At 36.8% G+C, this 13,292-nt stretch overlaps 1 pseudogene; it reads right to left on the reverse strand.

Annotated features, from left to right (window-relative positions):
* Positions 1-10,889: 10,889 nt before the first annotated feature.
* Positions 10,890-11,492, reverse strand: LOC114892125 (annotated as a pseudogene).
* Positions 11,493-13,292: the final 1,800 nt, after the last annotated feature.

A 13,292-nucleotide genomic window follows, 5' to 3' on the forward strand; every position in this document is an offset into this window, starting at 1 on the left:
ATATGAGTACATGTTCTATTTTCCCTTAAGAGTTTCTTAAAGCAAATTAAACACATGAATATGAATTTATATAAATTCACGAGTAGATAATATGTATATATAAGCATTCCCATATTTCCTATAAATTGCTATAAAAATAGAGATTACTTTCAACTAATGGCTTTTTGCATGGACTATTTAAATTATTGTGCCAGAATTGTGTTTGTTGTCTTGTGTCATGGAGACATAGGACAGTGGAGACATACATATCATGTTGAAAAAATGTGCTGGGGTAAAAAAGCAAGAAAACAGCTGCATTCGCTAATGAAACACTAGAGACTGGTTATGTAAACTCGTCACATATTGGTGTACTTAAATGTACTTTGTTTTTTTATCCCTCGAAGAGTTTTGTTTGTTTTATTAAGCTTTATTGATGAAAGAGCAATGGAAGAGAAGGCCACTTTTAACAAGTTTTAAAATATGTTTTTAATTCAGAGCTTAGCATGTTGCTTGGCATGTAATAGGCCCACTGGATTAAGTCCTGACTTTGGCAGGCTATGTAAGACTAAGACACTCATTTCACCCCGCCTCACACACTTATCAAATGACAAACTTACCCACCTTTCAATTCTTCTGTCATAAAATTTCATAGTTGATAGAGAAATCACATCATCTAATTTAGCTCCCTCTTTTACAGATGAGGAATCTGAGGCCCAGATGCGTCGATGATTTGCCTTAAACAGGATCAAAACTATGTCCCGATTCTCATCCCAGCTCTTAACTGTATGCTTTAACTACAGCCCTTGCATTTATATAGAGTGTAACATGAGTCTAATAGTTCTAAGTTCACATTTTATCCTCTCAGTAACTATGCGTGGATGGAATTTAATAATATCCCCACTTGACAGATGTGAGAATTGAGGGTTAGAGAAGTTAAGTGAGTCATCTTAGGATGTAGGTTTTGTAGGAGTAGAAGTACTCTCCCTTTTGCTCTTGATGGTATTGCCTCTTGAGTGGCAATGTTCCTGGGTCTCTAACCTGAGCTACTGTAAAGGTTGCCTTTCTTGGAAATGTTAGGATTTCTCTTCTAATCCTTTAAAAATAAAGTGAACCTCCATCTTGTTCTGAAACTTGGGAGTTGTTTAATTAGAGCCAGTCAACTAGACAAAAGAGTTTAGGTACAAACACATATATTTCCACTATTTAACAAGTAGGATTTACTATTCTGGAATTTTTTTTACCTGACGTCTTACATTTTGGAGTATAATCTCAAATTGTCAATCAGTGTGATGTGTGGGGTTTTTTTGACAAAGAGCTGATCAGTTGATGTAATTTTTGAAAGTTAAAATAGATTGCTTGAAAGAATGAAAAGGAAAGTCTTCAAATTACAGGCCAAATTTGATAGCCCAAAGTGTTCAAAGGAAGTCGTTTCTTAAGTGAGGCTAATTCTCACCTTAATGTAATATTCTCTCCCTCCAAAAGATATACTGTTGGACTACAGACCTCAGTGGAAAAAAGTCTAGAAGTAGCTAGATGTCTCGGGAAGGGGGAGATCCAGCCACCATGAGGTAGAACAGATACTATGGTAATAAAAGAATTTGTATTCCATCAATAGTAGGGCTTAAGCTGATTATATGTACCAAAGAAGACACGTTCCACCCTTCATAATGAAAAAATTCCATGGCATTTATGGAAAGGGAGAGTGTTTAGTCAATACTCGTATTTTACTGTTGAGGAACAAATTTAGGGTGGTGAGGTGCCTTGTTTAAGCTATCAAATACAGGTGCCAAGCCAGAGCCAAAACCCTGCTTTCCTTGCTCCCTTCCTGGACCTCTGTTACTAAAATAAACTACATTCATTGAAAAGATAGTAAGTAGACAGTAAACACATCTGGAATAATTTCATATGGGATATGTGCACGATGGCCAAAGCTGCATTTCTGCCAAAGACCACGGATATACAATCAATAAGGTCACAGAAGCTGTTTGTAGTTGTCAGAACAAGATGCGCTCTGATAGAAACTTGGAAAATAAAGATTGCTAACAAGCCAGCTTTAGGAACAGCAGCTGTTTTGGAGGAGGTCATTGAGAGGATGTGACCATCAGTTGAGTTGACCGGAGAGCTGAACCTATGAAATCTTGAACCCACTGTTCCCGTAGGCAGAGCTATCACTAGGAGGCAACCATGAGAGAGTAAGGTGTGGAGACCATCCAGGCTAAACCCAGGTAAGGTCCATATAGAAACTTCTAAGGTCCTGGTGGGTGAGCGCTTGTACAAGCAAGGCTCCTAAGTAAGTTGCTTATTAGAACTGCCACCTACCAATCTGGAGTGCTCTCTCCTTGCCCTCCATGTAGGGGGGCCAATTTGTGAACCAACGATATGGTTATTTTAGGGTGATTTTAGCAGAATGCCTGCAAAAACACTTCCAGATTTTAAACCAAATGGCAGAAATTTGAGGGACACACTTACATACAGGATAGTCTCTGTGGTCTATTTATCCAAGAAAGGAGAACCACTTCTAAACCACTGAAGGACAAAAGGAATTGCTATTCTTCTAAAGAGAAGAGGTATTTTGGCAACTTGCTCCACTGTTAGATCACACGAATATTGTGTGTTTTTTGAGAAACTTGGTTATCGATGGGAAGGCAGTATCATATAGATGAAATCATGTTATTATAGAAGTTATAAACTTATCATCAACCATAATAAAAATTGAATGAGGGCTTCCCTGGTGGCGCAGTGGATAGGAATCTGCCTGCCAATGCAAGAGACACAGGTTCAATCCCTGGTCCTGGAAGATTCCACATGCCACAGAGCAACTGAGCCCATGCACCACAACTACTGAGCCTGTGCTCTAGAGCCCATGAGCCACAACTACTGAAGCCCGCGCGCCTACAGCCCGTGCTCCGCAACAAGAGAAGCCATTGCGATGAGAAGCCTGTGCACCACAACGAGGAGTAGCCCCTCCTCACCGCAACTAGAGAAAGCCCCCGTGCAGCAACGAAGACCCAACGCAGCCAAAAATAAATATTAAAAAAAAATATATATATATATATAAACACATATAAAAATGTGTTCACTGGAATTTTTTAAACCAAAAATACCACATGAAATTTAGGCCTATTTGATGCATAGGTTCAGGGTACGTGAGACTCATTCATCCTGCTAATCGTACGCTTTAGTGCCATTCCTAAGTCTCCCTTCATACCTTTTTTTCTATTTTGTAGGAAAATTTTGACTTAGGCTTGGAGTACTCTTTCCATTTTACCCCAAAATTATGTTTCCTTATTGCTTTTAAGAAGACTGATGCTTATCTTCTGCAGAATCGATTAAAGCCAATTGTTTTCATGTAGAAATATAATTTCAGCACCTTGCCTAGGTATAAGGTATCAAATAATATACAGCATTTAAATGTTTCAAAATTACAGGTCATTCTAAAAATGTATTGATCACTAGTAGTATTCTAAAGGTACCCATCTCAAATATGTGCTTATAACTCATAACTTAAATATAGACAGACTTTTTGTCTAATCAGTTGTTTAACTGAAGGCAAATTTAAAATAAAGCTATTAGAAATTAAATTATGTATTCTTTCACTCTATATAAACAGAATTCCAGTCACTGGAATGAATTGCTTAGGTATGTAAGTGCATGTACTCTCTTAATAAGTTGGAATAGGTCTTCCTACTTTATTCAATGTCAGAAAAATGTTTAAATGACAATCCAAGGCTCCTAATTTTTCAGGGTTAATGAGAAATTAAGTTTTTTAAGGAAAACCCTTCTTAAAATAACTTTTAGAACCAGATTGATTTTTCTATTTCTGTCCTTGTATTGCCAGTTTCTGGTCCTGTCTTTTCATTAATTAGTGAAGAATTTAAACGGTTTTGGTAAAAGTAAACTACTAGGGAAACAAGTGATTTTATAAACTAGTTCAATAGAAAGGAAGTAGGGGCAATGTGAGGAAGCAGTGGTAATCTGTCTTCAGAAATCAACAAGATTCTACCCATAATGGTTCTTAAAAACTCAAAGTGCAGAATGGGAAGGCATTTGTTATAAATAACTGCCACAAAGATAATTTGAAAAAACCAGGCAGGCACATCTCCAGGTGAAGTAGCATAAAAAGGAGGGCCTCTTCAGAATTCATGTCAGATACAGTCTCATTTATTATTTAAGCTTGCAGATGACCAGAGTAAGCCTCTCTGGACATTGACGTAAACTAAACTCTAAAGGCTTATAGGGACAAACATTGCAGGTAAGGTCATGTTAGTGTGTATAGTAACACATTGAGAGGGCAGGGACTCCAAATACAGAGCCATCAAGGGGTTCACGTCAATGGTTCTTAAGACCTGAATCCAACGCAGGACGTTTGTCATGGAAGTTAGAGACACACATGAAAGGAACAAGGACAAGAATTGTCAGAGCACCTGGTCTGTGCCTTTTACGATGCTTAAGAATTATAAGGAATAATAGGATTCTAGACTTTTTACCTAAAAGTATTAACTACTGAAAAAATACAAAGTTTTTGATCATGTGTGTGTGTATACACACACACACACACACACACACACACACACACACACACACGTTGGTATCCTCATGGGAATTAAGGAAATCAGTATATTTTGGCTCTGACTAATTTTCTGAGACTAATAGCAAAGACAATAACCAATCCCTTCTGCAATAGTCCTTTGGTGTCTCTGCCAGAGACAGAGGCCAGACCCAGATGGAAATGATTCATTTAGTTAATCCAAATCCTGGAAACACATAAGGGGATGTTTAAAGGCTGGACTTCTTTGGTTAGTTGTCTGTAAAAGTTTAGAAAGTTAATATAAGTGTTGATGTTTGTGAAGCAAGTCCTTTATTTCTCCCTATATATGTATCGTGTGTTTAAAAAAAAATGTATTAAGAAGAAAAAATTTCCCCTTTGAGTCACCTTTCCTCTATGAACCAAATGAAGTGAAAACACATCCTGCCTGTTGAGAGCGCCCAGAGTATGCATCCTGCTGTTTCATGGTTATTTAATTATGCAATGATTCATCAAGTTCTCATTTAGTCAGAGAGGTAGAAAAAGAGAAATCATAATGAAATCAACACTGAGGATAAGTTCTACCAAGGGGCAGGATTTAGAAAGTTATATTGCTGTTTTTCTTCCTTACTGGCCCCTAAGCCTAGCATTCTGGATGTTGTTCAGGAATCACTCACCAGTGAGGATGAAGAATTTTCAAGATGTGTTGATGGAACATTGGAATGTACTCAGTTTACCTTTTCCTGCTGGCATTTTCCTGTGTCTGCTTATGGTTTTTATGACAGAGAAGGTTATTTTAAAATCAGAAGACTGTTTTAGAAATGCTATGGCAGTGAAAATGCATGAAATCATTCTCAGGTTTCTCTGAGAGGTAGACGACGGTAATAATCTTGATTGTGCCCTGGCTCAGGCACACACTGGAAGCAACTCTCCTGAAGTGATGCATCAGATAGTTCCAGAGCTAAGTGTGAAACCAAGAATCTGACCCCACAACTGCTACCATTAAGAAACCCCTGCATATGAAAACACTGGCCATACGTAGGTCAACAGAAAAAGAACTATGGAAACATGAGGCTAACGAGCTAGCCTGAGATCAGCAGTGGGAAGTTATGATTTCAGAGGGAGATCCTTGGTGCTCATTCAAAAATGTGCACGTATGCCTGCCTCTCTCCTTCCTGAGAAAATAAAGGAACACAAAAATGAATGAAATCTTAAAAGTGAGGAGAATTGTAGCCGATCATGGGGAAATTAGAGAGTGATGATTTTCTGAAAATCTGAAAGTACATACATGGAAGTCTGCTGATGACTAAGACCACGAGGAAACTGAAATGGAGGTGAAAGCCAAACTCCCCAACAGGACCCCAGAATGGGCCGAGCTCAGTATGTGCAAGCATAGAGCACAGAAGTGAAAAGAGCAAAATACAGAGCACTTACATGGATGCACATACACATTGTACCTTCCTCCCTCTTCCCATTATAAGACACATTTAAGCTCTCCTAAAAGTCTGTGAAGAGCTGCGTAGAGAAAGCAATAGTACTGCGTGGGTGTGGATATCCCAGAAGTAGTCTTCATTCTGGCACCAGAGGATTTTTTGAGCTGTGAAAATACTCTGCATGGTATAATAATGATAGATATATGTAATTTAAGATACATGTAATTTACTTAGCAAACTCACAAAAGAGACAACACCAAGAGGGAAACATAAGGTAAATTACAACTTTGTGTAATTATGATGTGTTAATGTACATTTGTCCTTGGTTAAAAAAAGTACCATTCTGATAAGTGATGATGATAATGGGGGAGGCTCTGCATGTGTGTGGGCAGGGGGTATATGGTAAGTCTCTGTACCTCCCTCTCAATTTTGACTCCTTGAGCTCAAGCTGAGTACACTTTAGTAGAAGAAACAGGAAGAACTAACCATGAAGTACAACAGAAAGACTCTACAGAGGTACAAATTTCCATGGAAACAGTGAGAGAGGTGCAGTTAAATCCATTTGCAGTGGTACCCAAAGCTGCCAGGAGCCTGTATCTGAGCTAAATTCATGCCCATCTCTTAGCAGACATCTCTAACTTAGGGAAGTAGGAAAGGAGAGTACCATATTTCTTACTGTCTTCACCCAACCAATTACTAGTCTTGTTTCTGTCCTAAGTTTCTTGCCCAGTACAAGTGTAAAGAACTAATTTTGTACATCTGGAATTCCTTGCTAAACTGGACATAGGATGTAGAGGATACAGTGGTCTTAAACCTTCTGTACTTCATGCACAAGACAATGTCTTTGCTGTTCAGCCAAGAGTAAATCATATTTTTTTAAAGAAATTCTTGAAATAAACAAGGATAGTTAAAACTCATTATTTTGGCAAAAAAACCTCATTTTTAACTTGAATTCCTTAAAAAATTAAAAATAGAATTGCCATATGACCTAGCAATCCCACTACTGGGCATATTCCCAGAGGAAACCATAATTCAAAAAGACACATGCACCCCAATGTTCATTGCAGCACTATTTACAATAGCCAGGTCATGGAAGCAACCTAAATGCCCACTGACAGATGAATGGATAAAGAAGATGTGGTACATATATACAATGGAATATTATATTACTCAGCCATAAAAAGGAACGAAGTTGTGTCATTTGTAGAGATGTGGATGGACCTAGAGACTGTCATACAGAGTGAAGTAAGTCAGAAAGAAAAACAAATATCACATATTAATGCATGTATGTGGAATCTAGAAAAATGGTACAGATGAACCGGTTTGCAGGGCAGAAATAGAGACACAGATGTAGAGAACAAACGTATGGACACCAAAAGGGGAAAGCAGGGTGGGGGGGCGCTGTGGTGGTGGTGGTATGAATTGGTAGGTTGGGATTGACATATATACACTGATATGTATAAAATAGATAACAACCTGCTGTATAAAAAATAAATAAAATTTAACATGAATTGACAAGTTAACCTCATATCCATTTACGGTGAAGTTAAAAGTGACATAAGTGTGGTGAACATGAGTGTGTTACTGTGACTGAGTTCTCAAGAATGATAACATTTTGATCCTCACTCCAAAAGGTAGACCCTAAGTTTGGTAGGCACACAGAACTTTCTGCCCTGTTATAATTCATTGTCCTTTACTTTGATCACCTATTCGCTGTCATTACTCTCCTGTTTGATTATTACCTAGAGGTATAAAAGAAGGCAAAATTAAAACCAAAAAGCATAAAGACCTGGAGTGGGGTGGAGTTGGAGGTTTGGGTGCAGCAAAGGAGGAGGGGGCCACATTTTCAGCTGGTTATTTTTGGAGATGCCAAGCCTCTAGTTTTAAGTTCTATGTGTCTTATCTAATATAATCATGACATTTTTTTGTTCTCCCAAATGTTTCTATTTTTAAATATTAGACACATTTTAATTTTATTAAGCTTACTTAGTCTTTATAACTTAGGCTTTGAAACTGCATGCAAGGGACTTCCCTGGTGGCACAGTTGTTAAGAATCCGCCTGCCAATACAGGGCACATGGGTTTGATCCCTGGTCCGGGAAGATCCCACATGCTGTGGAGCAACTAAATCCACGAGCCACAACTGCTGAGCCCCCCACATGTCACAGTTACTGAAGCCTGCGCACCTCAGAGCCTGTGCTCTGCAACAAGAGAAGCCACTGCAATGAGAAGCCTGCACACCGCAACGAAGAGTAGCTCTGGCTCACCGCAACTAGAGAAAACCCGTGTGTAGCAATGAAAACCGAACGCAGCCAAAACTAAATAAATAAATAAATAAAAATATTTTTGAATAAATAAAAAATTATAAAAATAAAACTGAATGCAAGAAGATACTTGCAAACGATATATCTGATAAGGGGTTAATATCCAAAATATACAACGAACTTGTACAGCTCAACATCAAAAAACCAATTTGATTAAGAAATGAGCATTGGACCTGAATAGACATTTTTCCAAAGAAGACATACAAAAAGCCAACAGGAACGTGAAAAGATGTTCAACCTCATTAATTATCAGGGAGAATGCAAATGGCTATTATCAAAAAGACAACAAGGGTTTACAAGGGTGTAGAGAAAAGGGAACCCTAGTATACTGTTGGTTCGAATGTAAATTGGTGCAACCACTATGGAAAACAGTATGGAATTTCCTCAAAAAATTAAAAATAGAACTACCATATGATCCATCAGTTTCACTCCTGGGTATTTATCCAAAGAAAACATTTATTCAAAAAGATAGAGGCACCTCAGTTTTCATAGCAGCATTATTTACAGTTGCTAAGATATGGAGGCAACCTAAGCATCTATCAATGGATGAATTGATAAAGAAAATACGGTTGCATATATATATGCAATGTTATATTACTCAGCCGTAAAAAAGAATGGAATCTTGCCATTTGCAACACTGTGGATGGACCTAGAGGGTATATGCTAAATAAAATAAGTCAGAGAAAGACAAATACCATATTATTTCACTAATATGTAGAACGTGAAAAACAAAACAAATGAACAGACATAACTAAACAGAAATTCTCACAGATACAGAGTACAAATAAGTTGTCAGAGGCGAGGAGTTGAGGGAGGAGAGAAATGGGTGAGGGAAATTAAAATGTACAAACTTTCAGTTACAAATTAAGTGAGTCATGGGTATGAAATGTATATTATGTGGAATATAGTCAATAATTATGTAATATCTTTGTATGATGACAGTTGGTAAGTAGATTTACTGTGGTGATCATTTTGAAGTGTTTAGAAATATCAAATTGCTCTGTTGTGTACTAGGAACTAACATAGTGTTGTAGCTCAATTATAGTTCAAAATTAAACTCATAGAAAAAGAGGTCAACTTGTGGTTACCAGAGGCAAGGGGCTGGGGAGGGATAATTGGATGAAGGTAGTCAAGAGGTACAAACCTCCAGTTATAAGATAAATAAGTAATAGTGATGTAATGTACAACATGATATATATGATACTGTATATCATATATAAAAGTTAAATACTAAGAATTCGCATCATAGGGAAAAATGTTCTACTAAATTTTGTATTTGTATAAGAAAGTGGATGTTCACTAAACTTACTGTAGTCATTTTACGATGTATTTAAGTCAAATCGTTATGCTGTACACCTTAAACTTATATAGTGCTATATGTCAATTACATCTCACCAAAGCAGGAAGAAAAGTTCTAAGTACTGTTAAAATTAAAGTAATAAACTTTTATATCTCTTGACATTCTGAATTTGCAAGAATTAACTAATGTGTCATGAGATAAATCATAATTATAAATAAGAAAAATTATACTCATAAGGCATTATAAACCATAATCATAAGGTATTATCTAGTGCAAGGTTAATCTTTTTCTTTCAACCTTGCACCGGATAATATCTTACGATTTTCTCATTTCTTTTTTTCTTTTTTTTTTTTGATGTGGACCATTTTTAAAGTCTTTATTGAATTTGTTACAATATTGCTTCTGTTTTATGATTCGTTTTTTTGGCTGTGAGGCATGTGGGAACTTAGCCCCCCGACCAGGGATATTTAATCATTCATGGATATGATACTATTTATAATTTTCATTTTTCAGCTCATATATCCTAACTGTTCATATATTGACTGTATTTTCCTTTTGTGTTTTGAACATATTTATAATACCTGTATTCAATTTTTGTCTGCTGAATTCACCAGCTTAGCCGTTTTAGGGTTGGTGTCTATTGACTGTTTTTTCCTTAACTATGTATAGCAATATTTCTGGCTTTGTATGTATAATTTTCATGTGTACTGTACATTATTGATAAAACATTGTAGAAATTTTGAATTTTTTTTCTTTTAACATGCAGGTAAATTACTAACTCATCACATTGGACTTGTGTAGGTTTGACTTTATGCATTGTTAGAATCTCTGGAAAGCCCAGGGTGTTTCTTAAGCTCCTCTTACTTGTGGCATCAATCTTCAAAATATTTCTTTCTTGCTTACCTTTCAAGACTTGGTTTTAATTTGTTTTAGGGTAGATTTAAAGTAGGCCTTAGCTTAGGGCTTGTTCCTTATTTCCAAAGTTGGATTTTGGTCTGTGCTGAATGCACAGGGTATTAATGAGGTGTTAAGAAGGTGTTAATAAGATCTCTCTATTGCTCTCTACTGCTGTCTTCTTGGCAATATTAAAAACAGTAAAGCAAAGTGATGTAACCTAAGTATTATCAACTCATTCTCTTAGATAATAAGTAGTTTCAGATAACAAGAACTTGATGGTACCTTCTGGAATAAGAACCTATATAGGATGGCTTTGCTTTAGCTTGTTGGGAGTTTAGTCATCCTCTGAAAAGGAGCTTCTCTTATTTCTAGAATGTCTTTTAAATTAAACTATGAAATTTACATTATTTTAAAATATTCTGTAATAATATTTTAGTCATTTTTGTTTACAACTGAGAACTGAGACTCTGGGTATTTAAAATTAACATCCTTGCCTGTGTTGCCCTTATAGACAACAGAAAAAGTTTCAACCTTGTGTTCCACATTATTCTGCTGTGTTTTATCCAAATGAATCTTTGAGTTAGTTGGCATCCAGTTTCATCTGGATTCTCTTGCCTACACTTTCACTTGGAAAGACTAAGTCCTCTAGGATCACACGTGCATGGTTGTCAGAGTATGGTTTCTAGGATGCTTTTGCTTATTTTTTTGTACAGCCTTTTTGAGTTGGCTTAGGCAGAATTCTCCTCTGGGCTTTAAAGATAATGTATTTCTCACTGAACATTTTCTCCAATTCAAGTACTTACCAGACTTGGTTTTTCTCGAAAGATTTCAGTTGAGGAACAGGAACAATGATCATAATAGCTTTCTGACCGCTATCAACTTACTTTCCCTGGCTGCTGTTATATTCAGCTCTCTTATGTGGGACTTAAGGTCTGAATTCATTTTTAGCTCAAGGAGACCCTGAGAGATGCTGGACTAAAACTCATCCCACTTTTCACCATTGGGCTTCACTATCTTCACACTCTAACTAAACATGTTCTCCTTATTGAGCACTGACCTAGGAAGAGAATACTTTATTTTTACAATTTCCTCAGCAATGTGTGCGATAAAATCAGATACTAAGTTATTAAAAAGGCAGCTAATGAGGTTACGTTTCAGTTTATAATCCATTTAATCAACTCTGTCTCTTTAATATCACTCAAGTGTACCCATCCTCTCTACCTTCACTACCACAATCTCTGTGCAGCCTCCTGTAATTACCTGTCTGGTTTACTGGTCTCCTAGCATCTACTCTGGAAACCCAATAATTCGTTTTCCACATAGAAGTTATAGAGAGTATAACAGGATTTTAAAAAGGAAAATGTCACCACTTGGAGTGTGAAATCCTCCTCTGCATTTAGTAGTGGAATTTACTTATAGATGAAAGGATTGAGAAGGGGGATGAGGAAGAAATATCCTTGAAAGAGAACAAAACATAACATTATGAACAGTTGGGGGTTTTACTCTTTGAACCATGCATTTATTGCTAAGGTTGCAGACTTCTCCTCACAAGCTACAGTTGATCCTTGAACAGTGAGGAAGTTAGGGGTGCTGACCCTCTGCATACTTTACAGTTAGCCCTCTCTATCCATGATTCTGCACCTGCAAATTCAAACTCAACCAACTATGGATTGTATAGTACTGTAGTACGTATTTAGTGGGGAAAAAAATCTGATATGAGTGGACTCATACAGTTTAAACCTGTGTTGTATATTCTATGACTCAGTGAATTTTTCAATATCTCTGCCCCACTTCAAACCATCTTGCTCCCATCTGATTTACTCAGTGTCTTCCCCATTCATGCATACCCGAATCTCCTGTATTCACTGCCACTTTCAGCTTAACTTCCCTGAAAGGTTACCTGGCTTTGAATTTATCGTCTGAGATACTGCTTCCCAGATTGCCTCCTCTTCCCTAACTGCGTGCGAGTGACTACCTGAAGACATCCTTCTACTACATTCAGCCTAGGTTTCTAGAATTAGTTTTCCTGGGAGTTAAAAAAAAAAAAAAAATCATAGTTTTTCTGCGTAATTCTGCATAGGGAAAAAAAACAACTAAGCTATCAGGTATATTTTTTGTCAACATTTATTTACTAAATATTGTACACTTAGTATGTGCTAACTTTTGGTGTTGGATATACAACAACTAACATATTAAGCTAGTTTTCTATTTCTAGAGTGCTTACAGTATTCTGGAGGATATAGTCTATTACAATAGTGAGAGAAGTTCTATTGTAAGGAAGTATAGAGTGTCATTAAAATACCTAGTTGAAATACATATCTCAGTTTATATGGAAAAATTTATTGGGAGAATAATTAAAATGAGTAGGAGTTAGCAAGGAAGAAGTTGGGGCGGTGTGGAAAAGAGTATTCAGGAAAAGTAAACCGACGTTTGAAAATCTAGATGCAAGAGACCACATAGCATCTTTATAGGTTGGATGGATGGGGGTTGTCAAGAGAAGTGTCAGGAAAGCTAATTTGTGGGTAGTTCATCAAAAGCTTTGTGAGCCATGAGTTTGGATTTTATCCTAACATAGTGGTTCTTAAACTTTAACGTGCATTTAAACCATACAGAAATTTTACAGTACAGAAATTTTACAGTGTAGAGAGCCTTATTCACTAGGTTTGTAATGGACCTTGCTACTCTGCATTTCTCCTAAGCTCTTAGGTATTGCTGACGCTGCAGGCTCATGGGCCACACTTTAAATAACAAGCTCCTAAGGGAAATAGTAAAGGTATGAGGGAGTTCAAGCAGAACATAAAATATGATCGATATTTGTTTGTCTTCTAGAAAGAT

This window comes from Monodon monoceros, unplaced genomic scaffold, assembly GCF_005190385.1.
Source record: "Monodon monoceros isolate NGI ecotype Baffin Bay Population unplaced genomic scaffold, NGI_Narwhal_1 Super_Scaffold_12, whole genome shotgun sequence".
Lineage (NCBI taxonomy): Eukaryota > Metazoa > Chordata > Mammalia > Artiodactyla > Monodontidae > Monodon > Monodon monoceros.